Source organism: Typopeltis vanoorti, chromosome 17 (assembly GCF_054136105.1).
Source record: "Typopeltis vanoorti isolate ZY-2024b chromosome 17, IOZ_Tvanoo_1.0, whole genome shotgun sequence".
NCBI classification, from domain to species: domain Eukaryota; kingdom Metazoa; phylum Arthropoda; class Arachnida; order Uropygi; family Thelyphonidae; genus Typopeltis; species Typopeltis vanoorti.
The window spans coordinates 103,431,635-103,443,912 of NC_143565.1; positions in this window are offsets into that span (position 1 = coordinate 103,431,635).

Consider the following 12,278-nt stretch of genomic DNA (forward strand, 5'->3'; position numbering starts at 1 on the left):
GACGCCATAATGTGATCAGTACTAGTCTGATCTGTTCTTACTAGCTGTACTAGACTTGACCGATTTTACATCTCCCAGAACCTGATATATGCACTATGCAGCACTATAATTAATACTACTAGCCACACATCCCAAATTTTCTGACCATGCAGCAGTATTAATGATTACAGACCTACCTAATGAAGCGTTTCGTGGGACAGGCTACTGGAAATACAATCCAGCACACCCCGACGTAAAAGCAGAATTGAAACAGCTAGTAACAAAGCAAGTTGGAGAATGTAACAGAGAACAAGGCAGAATAGTCGGACAACTTAAAACAACAATGTAAGCTGAAATTTCAAGAGCTCGCAGCCAATATGAAACAAACAAGCAGAGGCAAAATCAGGAAGCTACAAGTTAATAACAATATTCGATCAAGATCGTAATAACAAGAACATCCCACAAATCCAACAAACTATTCAGCACTACAAAGAACAGATGAAACAAAACGTTGGAACAAAATATGAAAACACAACAGCTGAGGGCAAGAGCAGAGAAAGTTTTCCAGAATATTTTACAAACAAATCAAGGATGACAGGAAAAAAAGAAAATCATCCAAGAAATAATGCATAACAACAAGTTCTCCAGCAATAAAGATCATAGAAACCTTTCAGTTGTACTATACACTGCAGAACCAATCGAAGAAGCACTTTGGCCCAGCCTACTGAACAACAACCAAATGCTGACAGTCAGACAAAGACATCTAATGGAAAAACCTATCTTGCTAAACAAACTACAGGCGGCGGTGAAGAACTTCAAGCAAAACATTCAGCACCTGGATTAGACAGCCTACTAACAGAATTCTATAAAGAATTCTGTGGCCGGCTTTGCTAGAGGTTGCCAAATATTGTATCAAACAGGGAAAGCTCACAGAATCTCAGAAAATAGGTATAATAATGCTCCTCCCAAAAAAGTGAAATCGTAAAGATGTAGGCAATTGGGGGCCCGATCACACTCTTAAACATGGACTACAAAATTTTGGCAAAATGCCTCGCAAGGTGTCTTTCCCAAGCATTACCAACAATTATACAGAATGGCCAAGCATGTGCAGTGCCAGGTACAGGGATGTCCCACAACATTTTATTCCTATGGGACGTCATTTATTACCTTAATCACATTAAGCTCCCCGCCACACTGATCACCCTAGACCAGAGTTGACTAGGTGTCCCACAAACTACTGTTCGAAACACTAAAAATTCACGGGATAGGATCGAAATTTCTCCACCTGCTGAGAACCTTGTACAGAGAGAGAAATTAAAAACCAAATCTCCGTCAAACTAATAATGGATCCCATGAGCATCACAAGAGGAGTCAGAGAAGGCTGTCCCCCTATCGCCAGTTCTCTATGTCATATATATAGAAATCCTAGCAAAACCAAGAAATAAAGGCCATGGGGTTGCCATAGCCAGCAGATCTGCCAGTTAAATGCCTAATGTATGCAGACTACATCACCATAATAATCAGAAACACTGAGTCAAATGAAGGTGTCGCCCATTCCTCCATTAATATATTCAAAAGAGCCTCAGGCTCTAAAATCGTTGCTGGCAAAACCACCAAGCTTCTCATAGATTATGGGAGTGATGAAAAGATCCCCATTCCACCTGTTAAAATATCAGGAGTCTGTTCCAACAGACTCCAGATATTTTTGGTTACATAAAAACACATTATGTAACCAAGAGGAAACCTTAGGAAAACTAAGTAGCATAAAAAAGAGAAGTGGAATTCCTGTGCCACCGACTATAGAGGAAGAGCATAGATCATAAAACAACTGATGTGGCCAATCATCACATACTACGTTATCCCTTATCACTACCAAGCAATTCCTAAAGCAGTGCAAAAGAGTAATGTTCAGCTTCCTATGGAAAGACCAAAAAGACAAAATTCAAAGAATAAAGATAACGAGACCTTTCGAAGAAGGGGAGAACTAATCATACTGCTGACATCAGAAGCAGCAATCCGAATAGAACAACTTATCAAAGTCATAAACAATCCCTTACACATCACTCACGGCCTCACGTTGTTAGTTTGTGGTAGGGTGGGTGGGGGCCAAGTGACATGAGGGCTGAGTTGGCAGAAAGAAAGTGAGCAGCTTCTGGAGGCAATTCGTAGTGTTTAGAAAGAAGCGGACCACACCACAAATGTGCGCTCATCAGCTGCGACCACCTGCAGTTGGATGAGCCAATGCCACCATCGCTTCTCGGCCTATTGGCTATGATCAGTGTAGTATCCGCGTCTGCATCAAGTTATCTGCATAAGGTTGCGTTGCGTGTTTGAGTCGGAATCTGCATATAGTTACGCTGCATATTCAAGTCAGTTTCCCTGCGAGATCGTTCACAGCCTCATTGGTAAGATACTTTGTTTGTCATTCTAGTTCTGTTGGATTCTGTTTTCTTGTGCACGTCTGTCAGTCTACCCTGTAAGCAGAAGTTTTCTGCTGACAGGGAACGTTTTGCATTTTTTCTCTCTCTTTTTTATTTTTTTTAAGTCCATGAATTTCAGACTTTGTATTATATTCTCTTCCTGTAACAGTTAGTGTTGCAGCTTTATTTATATTTTGAGAATTATGGCTTCTTTTCTGCCAAGAGTTAAGACACTCGGCATTGAGATAAGCACTAAGATAGACAAGTGAACAGTGGTTAAAGCACTAATAGATAGCATAGGTTCACAGAGCATTTACAGTTTTACTCCTTATGGGGGTGGAAGGTATCAGGTAGTTGTTAAAGATGTGGAGACGCGGTCGAAACTCCTTCAAGGCTTCGACTATGCAGGGGTTAAGTTTATCCCTCCCTGGTTGGGAGTATTCGTAAAACTTTGAAAATAGATAGATTTCCACTTGAATATCTTGAAAGTGGGGACGAAGTGGTCCGAAAGTTATTTTCAAGATATGGAGACGTCCGTGAAATAAAACAGACAAACGATATTGACATGCCAGATTGGAAATCCGGGAAGGTTCTAATCACTATGGATATGAAAACAGCCGTCCCCAACGTCGTTTTTATAGGCTCCGCCAGGGTAATGGTTAATTATCCTGCCGTAAGAATACAGTGTTTCCGATGTGGTTTGTACGATCACCTTGGAGCAGACTGCCCCAAAATAAAGTGTAAAAACTGTTTGACAGCAGGACATGCATTGGAGCAAACAACACCCTGCCTAAAGTGTCGAACTACAGATCACAAGGTGGACACCTGCCTGCATAGATCTCATGCAGAACTTATAGGAGGGAGTATTACACGTATTCCAACAGTGAATTCTGAACCGACAGTGAATGCCGATTTTCCAGCTCTCCCAGTGCCAGCTAGCAAGACAACGACAGAAGGACAACCAGCTGACTTCCACCAGACCATTCTAGAGAACACAAAACAGAAAAAGAGGACTCCACATGTTGCAGTCTCTACAGGTGAGAATGTAGTAGTAGAAAATGCGCAAGCAAAAAAAGAAGCATCCCCTGTACTGAAAGCCACACCAGACAGGACAAAGTTAGATAATCTGACTGTCAACACAGAATCTACAGCAGAAAAAAAAAAAAAAAAAAAAAAGGCTATTTTAGGAAGAAGAGGAGATGGAGGCAACCGCCAGCACATCAAAACAATCAATGAGTCCAGAGAAAGTGGAGACAAAAAAGCCGACATCACACCAGAGGAATCAGAAGTTGCTTTTGAAGAACACCCCCCACCTACGCAAAAACAGGTGAGACTTTAAGGCATCTTTTGAAAGACGCCCCCATGGTACACCAGAAATTCAAATGAGCCATTACAAAAATAGGGGACCCTCTACTCCTTGTCACTGGCAAAAAAAGGTTCTACGGTAGTTAGTGCGAAATAGGGTGACCTTTTCATAGACGACATCAGTGAAATCACTCCTATGCAGGTAAAGGGAATTCTTGATATAGAGGATGAGGTGGCAATGGCGTTTTGTCACACTCTTTACATGTTAGATACGGCCAGGGGTTGTAAGTTGGCTGAAGAGGTGTTGACAGCCCATCAGAAACGGAAGTAGACAGAATTAAACCTTGTCCTACTTACTGAAAGGCACACTATCAATTCGTCGATTCGAGAAAAAAAAAAAACGTTTCCTCTCATAGATTTTTTTTCGTTTCTGTCTAGTCCACACAGGAGGGGGAAAGACCTGAGAACACGAGCTGCAAAGGCATCGATGCGGTGCAGCTCCTTGTGAGTTGTATCACTCGGGCCGGGCCTTTCCCCCATTCTTTCAGTTCTATTTTTTGTAATTTCACTTGTTCTCTTTTTGTTCATGTGGTGTATCCTTCACAGTCCATCCAGTTTTCATTCTTCCAGAATTACTTTTTTCTGTGGTCTCCTTCATTTGTTTCTTCTGTTGGTCAGACATCTGAAGAGTTGTCTGACCATTGAAAGCTGAAGGAACAGATGTAGGGAGATAATGTTAGAGATCTGCTTGGCCACAGATCTGTTAATAGGTTATGTGTGGCCCAGTAGGTCGACTAAGAACTCTGTTACCTACTACTATCTTGCTCTACCTTAATTTCACCCCTTTTGCTATCTGCTGACCCTCAGCACTCCACAGGCCGATGATGAAAGATATGAACTCCCATAATATCTGTTCTTATCAGACTGGCTTGATATCTGATAAGAGTTCCATTGGAGCTCTAGATATTAAGTTGGTAGGCTAAGAAATAAAGTAATAAGTATGTTATTTTCACAGTACTAATAAGGTCTCGAATGACCTAAACCCCGGACTGGGGAAAAGTTAAACACTTATTTTTTTACAGAGGTGTATTGTAGTTTCTACATAGCACTGGTTCCAGCCCAACTGAAACCTATCCTCCCCCTCTGTACGAAACATTCAGAGGTACATATAGCCGGCAGGCTCCACCCACTACAAAGACCAGTGGTGGTTTTTATGGTTTTAGTTATAGGGAGATAGGAAGTAAAGTTGAGACCAAGTGGAAACACTGCACAGTCTCCCGAAAGTCCCAGTTCTACTGCCTCCTATAAAGTTGAACTGTCCAACACTGTTAAGACTTTAGGTAGTATCTGTTCTTACCATCTTTTCAGTACTGCTGCCTATTATAAAGCCAAGACGGTACAGTATAAAACTTTGTGTAGTATCTGCTGTCTTATATAAAGCATTTAACGCTTAAGGTCATTAAGCCTACTAGGTAGCATCTCATCTATAAAGTAGTGATTAACATAGCTAATAGTAAACTTTCCCGTGATTTGACTCTCAGGTATACCTTCAAAACGGTTTTTCAACCAGATAACATCGCTGATGCCCTGGTTGATATAATCGGAGTAGATAACATCAAAAATATCAACTGTTGGGACTTCCAAAAAAGGTCTCTTTGAGGTCACCACCAACAATCTCAGTTCAAGAGACAAACTCATAGAAACAGCACTTGTGCTGGGAAAGGAAAAGATTTTCCCCACCATGATTGGTGGCAGTGGTGTTAAGTTCGTGTATCTATGAAAGCTACCATCTGAAATTGATGGCCAAACATTGAAGTTCATATTTCAAGAGTATGGTTCGGTCCTAGCAATAGTCCGTAGCCATTTTAACAAATGTCCCACCATAGAACAAGGAGATAAAATCTATGTCAAAATAAATGTCAAGAAAACTATCCCAAACTTCATTACCATCAAAGGACACACTATAATGACAAACTATTCAGGTTTAACAAGACTATGTAGTAGATGTTAAAAAGAAGGTCACTCTGCAAAAGACTGTCCACTAAATAGATGCGGTAACTGTTCTATTATAGGGCACTCACAACTTGTTTGCACGGAACCATGCATCCATTGTGGGAACCTTTCACATAAAAAATTCCAGTGTCCAAAGTCTAAAAAGTTTGTAGTCTCTTTAGAAGACTCCACCTCTACCTACATAAAGAAAAAAATACCATCAGTGAAAATGATCACTCAAATATCTCTCTTTCAACTAAAGGAAAGGTTATTTCAAGTGCCCAAGATACAGTATACAAAGAAGATTTATCTCCTTTGTCTGCTTCTTCAAAAAGTGCAAATAAAGAAGTTAAAGAAAAAAACGGGGTGGAAGGGGTGGTGAAGCGCAATACATAGCCTCTCCCACTCAAATGTCAACCTCACCTTCCCGTGGTCCATCCTGTTCTAAAAGTACAAACGAGGCACTGGCGACCGAGTATGGGCGGTATAACCTTAACACCCTAACAGAGTAAATGCTGTTAGATCTGCCTGTCCAGAGGTGTTAGGTAGCAGTCCTACCACTGGACTTACCCAGCGACAGGTTAGTAACCTGCCCTGGGGAAATTCAAAATACTTTCAAGTTTCAATGCAAAGAAAAGCCGGACGGACTGTAGGGAAAAGACCACAACCCAGAAAACAGTAAACGAAATTGGAAAAAGGAACACATAATGAAGATTGCAACATGGAATGTGAGAAGCATTGCACACAAAGAAGAACTTGATAAACAACTAAACCAAGCTAACATAAAGATATGTATAGTAACAGAAACAAAGAAAAAACAAAAAGGTACAAAAGAAACAAATAACTATATACAAATCTACAGTGGGGTAAAAAAAGAAGAAAGAGCAAAAGCAGGTATAATGATTATGGTACATAAATCCCTAAAGAATAATATTGTATATTACAACTATTTAAATGAAAGACTAATAGAAATTAGACTCAAGACATTAAGAGGCCACATAATAATTGGTGCATATGCACCAGAAGAGGGAAAAGAAGAAGACAGTAATATATTTTATAAAGAATTACAGAATGCCATAGATAAAACAAACAAAACTGACTATTTACTGCTAGCAGGAGATTTAAATGCCAGAATAGGAAACAAAAAATACAAAACAAACATAGGTAAATTTGGCGAAGATACATGTAATCAAAATGGTCGCAGATTGCACGATTTTCTCATTTATAATAATATGAGAATAATGAATTCAATGTTTAAACACAAGGAAATACATAAATATACTTGGTCAGCCAGAGGATACAAATCAGTAATGTTATCACAATTTTAAATTAGCGGAGTTAATTTTAGACGTAAGAGCATATCGAGGCTTTGAATTAAACTCTGATCATTATATGGTATCAGCAAAAATTCGTTTTAAACCAAAGTGGCTAAAAACACATAGAATTGAAAATTCTTACCAGCCGAGCTACAAAATTTCTTCATTACAGGATCCTCAAGTTAGACTACAATATCAAAAATGCACAAACTTATAAACAGAAACCACACATGAATCAAGTGACATAGAAGATGAATGGGAAAATTTGAAACAAATTCTCACAAAAGCAGCAACAGAAACCTTAGGAATAAAGCACAAATGGATTAGAAAAAGAGGACTACGAGACTGGAACAAAGAAATAGAAAATATAATAAAAACCAAAGAGGACAGTTACCAGAAATGGCTAAATTCCAAAACAATAGAAGCAGAAATAGAGTATAAAAGAAATAGTGCAATAGCAAAACAAGAAGTAAGGAAAAAACAGAGAAAGATGGAACAATTTCGTAACAGAACTAGAAAAGGATTTATTTAAGCCACAACCCAAAACCTATAAAGTAATAAAATACATGAATAAAGAAATAAAAGAAAAGATAAAAATACAAACAATAGATTTAGAAAAATGGGTGACCTATTTCCAAAATCTCTGGACAGATGAGAACAATGAATTAAACTTTTATAAGACAAAGAATGACCTAATGGAAAATATCACCATGTTAGAACTGAAAAATATAATGAAGAAGATGAAAAATAGGAAAATTTTCCGCCAGGAGAAGACAATATAAATATAGAACTATACAAAAATGCAGGTGAAAAATTTAATGAAAGACTTTTGAAATTTTTTAATATGGTTTGGATGTCCGTAAAAACCCCTAACTCTTGGAAAAAACCACTGGTCATCCCAATCTATAAAAAAGGAAATAAAGACAATTGCAATAATTATAGGGGAATTAGCCTGCTGAATACAGGATATAAAATATATGCAGGAATATTAAAAGAGAAACTAAGCAGCATTGTAGAAAACAAATTACTAGAAGAACAAAATGGCTCCCGAAAAGGCCGATCCTGCATAGATCCAATTTTTACTTTAAAATTATTAATAGAAAAGAGAAGAGAATTTCAAAAAGAAACATGTGGCGTTTATTGATTATGAAAAAGCTTTTGACAAAATTAGTCGACAAAAATTGTTTAAAATATTAACCAATTTAAACATACCAAACCAACTTTTACAATCTATTCAAGAAATATATACAGGAAATAAAATAGCAGTTAAATTAGAACACACCTCAGAATGGAAAGATATATCAAGAGGAGTACGACAAGGATGTACCCTCTCACCTCTGCTTTTCAATATATATATAAATGAACTATTAACAATCTGGAAACAGCATAACCCATTTGGTATACAAATGACACCGCAAATGAAGATAGATACACTACTATTTGCAGATGATCAAATAGTATTAGCTACATCAGAAGATGACTTACAAAGATCATTAAATGATATCTCAAAGCAATATAATATGACAATATCCAAAGAAAAAACAAAAATAATGGCATTCAAAGGAGAAAACCCAATAAGAAGTAAAATAGTGATAGATAATAAAATACTAGAACAAGTAAACACTTTCAGATACTTGGGATGTGATCTATCATACGAAGAAGAAAAAGACATAGACACTAAAATATCAAACTTTGTCAAAGTAAATGGCATAATAAATAGTATATTTAAGCCATCCCTGGTACAAAAACACACTAGAATCAGACTATATAATGTCTTGTCAAAACCAACTCTACTATACGGAAGCGAAACATGGACCATGAAAAGGAAAGATGAAAAACGAATTCAAACAGCAGAAATGAAGTTCCTCAGAAAAACAGCTGGATATACCAAGTGGGACCACAAAACAAATGAAGAAATCTTACAATCCCTGAAAATCAAACCAATTAATTACTACATAAGACAGTATAAACAAAAATGGCTAGAACATTTAAATCGAATGGACAACAGCAGACTACCAAAAATATTATACAGATACAAAATAAGTGGAAAAAGAAGAATCGGAAGACCAAGAAAGAGATGGCATGAGACCGGAACAGGCCACATGGCCTATATTCCATGATAGGAAGAAGAAGAAGAAAGAAAAAAACTTGCCCCCCACGACTGCTAAGAAGAAGGTTACAGAACCCCAAGACAACAATCAGGATTTAAGTTTAGAAGAAGAGGAAAAAAGTATCCCTCCAATAACTGTTTCAAATGAGGAATTCAGAGAATCAATTATGTGTTTTATAAGTACATCTCAAAAACCAATCATCACAATTTCAAAAGTCTCATGTCTGGATAATAACCCTGAAATGGACATAGAATTTTCAAAATTAGAATATTCCTTTAATAATCAAATCAATTTTACAAGTTATGGTACAATTTAATAGAGATTCTGATTTCAAAGCATTACAAGAACACTATGTAATGTTAGTAAATCTTAATGGCACATCAAATATTAAAGGTAGACAATATAATGAGAACATTCCAGCTCTTGCACTGAACCAATGTAACTTAGAGATATCCCTTTTTAAAGATCATATTGATAAATTTAATGATTCTTGTCAATTAAAATGAATACCTAAATATCAAACCATGATTGAAGATTTGCTTTACAAAGCTAAAACCGCCTTAACAACCCATAAGAACGGTTCAAACGATGAATATTGAAAGTGCTTCTCCCAAAAGGACAAGAGCCAAAAGTTGCGAATTTAATAGTTCTATAACTCTTGTTTGCACAAAAAAGAAAAATAACAAGAAAACAAAGTCTTAAACTCTGTTTATTTAAATATCGAATGTTAAGTAAAATTTCAGTTACAAATTTTATATAAAAATTCTACGTCTCTATTCTCTTGAGCAACACTCTTAGTGCTCCTCCGGACGATAGAGAAAAGTTAATTTAGTTTTTCCAAAGTTGTCTATATTTTGAGTAATTATATAACAATCTAAAAGTTAATCTCTCTTCATTAAATTCCCTGCTAAATTTTAATTATATTTTTTTAACTTTCCATGTCCCAGTTCTCTTGAGTGGCTGCAATACATGCTGCTCCAGACAACAGGGTCAATTCTTTTTTAGCTAATAGCAGGAACAGCCAATGAAGTGATATACTAAGACTGTTGATTGCTAAAGTATTTATTGATTCCTTTAAGTTTAGGTCATTGTTAATTTAAGGTTCTACTGCAACCTCGTGGATGTAGCTTCTCACTACTCCACGAAATGCAGAAATAGGCTAAAAGTTAGGTTAATGAATTATAGAATTCAATGGTTTTTTTTTTTTTTTTCAAAGTTTACCCACATTTCTAGAGCTGTTTAGCTCTAAAACAGAAATGAACTGGGTAAATACACCAAAGTGATCGGTACTAGTCTGATCTGTTCTTATCAGCTTACGTATATCTATTCTCTTCAGCTTAATATCAGTTACGGGTCCCATTGAGACCCAACATATTAAGCTGTTTTTGGCTAGTTATAAGTGTAGTACCTGTTCATTCGGTACTACTCAGGTCTTGATTGATCTTAACCCTGGACTGGGGAAACAACAAACACTAATTTTTTTGCAGAGGTGCTAGCAGGTTTTTACATAGCACTGGTTCCTTCCAGATTGTATCTTTTCTCCTCCTCTGCACAAAACGTGTATGAGGTATATAGCCGGCAGGCTCCACAGAAATAAGGAGAAAAGAAAGCATTCTGAGACCAAGTAAAATCTCTACACATTCCCACCATAACAGTTATCAGTTCTACTGCCTTTAATAAAGTAGAACTGTCCAACACAAATAATCTATATATAGTATCATTTCTATAAGAAAAATGTCAAAACTTTCACGAGACCTCACAGTTAGATTTACATTCAAAAAGGCTATTAAGCCTGAAGATCTAGCCGATGCTCCAGTCAAGGTAGTGGACGTCAACAAACTGTGTAACATAAATTCCTGGGACAAAAGGGTTTATAAGAAATAACTACTAAAGACCATCCTACAAAAGATATTTTGTTGAAAGAAGGTATTTCTGAGGTACACAAATTTAATATTGCTGCCTATTGAGATGTGCAGGAATTTTTCTCCTTCTAATTCCTGCGCATCTCAATAGGCAGCAGTATTAAATTTGTGTACCTCAGAAATCACGGACGACATGTCAATATCAACATTCAAGGAATATGGAAAAGTCCTAAATATTCACAGAGCCCATTTCCAAAACTATCCCAACATCAAACAAGGAGACAAAATCTACCTGAAATTGGAGATGAAAAAAAAAAACAGTACCCAATTTTGTTAATATAAAAGGCCACTTTGTTATGGTCAACTATAATGGTATGGCCAGATTATGCAGCAAATACAGAGGTGATGACCACACAGCAAAAGATTGTCCAAAAAACCGATGTGGAAACTGTGACACATACGGTCACTCTCAACTAAATTGTAATGCACCTTGAAAACAATGTCATAACCTATCACACAGAAAATATCAATGTGAAGCACTAAATCTTTCAATATATTCTTCAGAAGAATTCCCTCCTCTAGAGTTAAAAAAAACCTAATACCAAAACGTTGGATGATAAACACCAAACTTTACTTAGTCCTACTATCACCAAAAAAAAGGTCATAGATGGAAACGAAGAAAAGATAACTCGCAAATCTACAACAACTGTTCCTGAAGCTATCACACTTCCAGACGTGAAGCAATCATCTCTCAACCCTACAACAACAGTTAAGGAAGTAACCTCACTATCTTATGAGGAGCAAAGTCTCCCCATTAATTCTGTTAACGCTCTAACAGACACATCAAATTCGGATTTAAGTGAAAAAGGTGATAACCTGAATGAAGCCATGGAAGTGGAAGACTTACTCCCTTAGAACAAGTACAAAATGATCACAAACCGAATCTTCATAAAGATGTTGGCGAACAAGTCTTGGGACGGCAAAGATATAAAGGATGTATTTAACCTAACTGAAAAAGTGTATGAAGCAGTGCAGTCCGAGGAGAAGACAAATCCAGTTAATTTTATGGAAAATAAAAAAAGAAAGAATAGGAAGCAAACCTTTTAACAAGTATGACCAATCCATATCTCCCCAAGTCGTGCTTGAAGATGTGCTTCCAGCTGAAACTCAAGGCGCAAAAAGGCCTAGATCAAGCTCTGAAAGTTGTGACACGAGCAGGTCATCAGACTTTGAATGGAAAAACAGAAAAAAACGATAAAAAAAATCAAGAAATCAAGTTCTCTCCAGTAATGG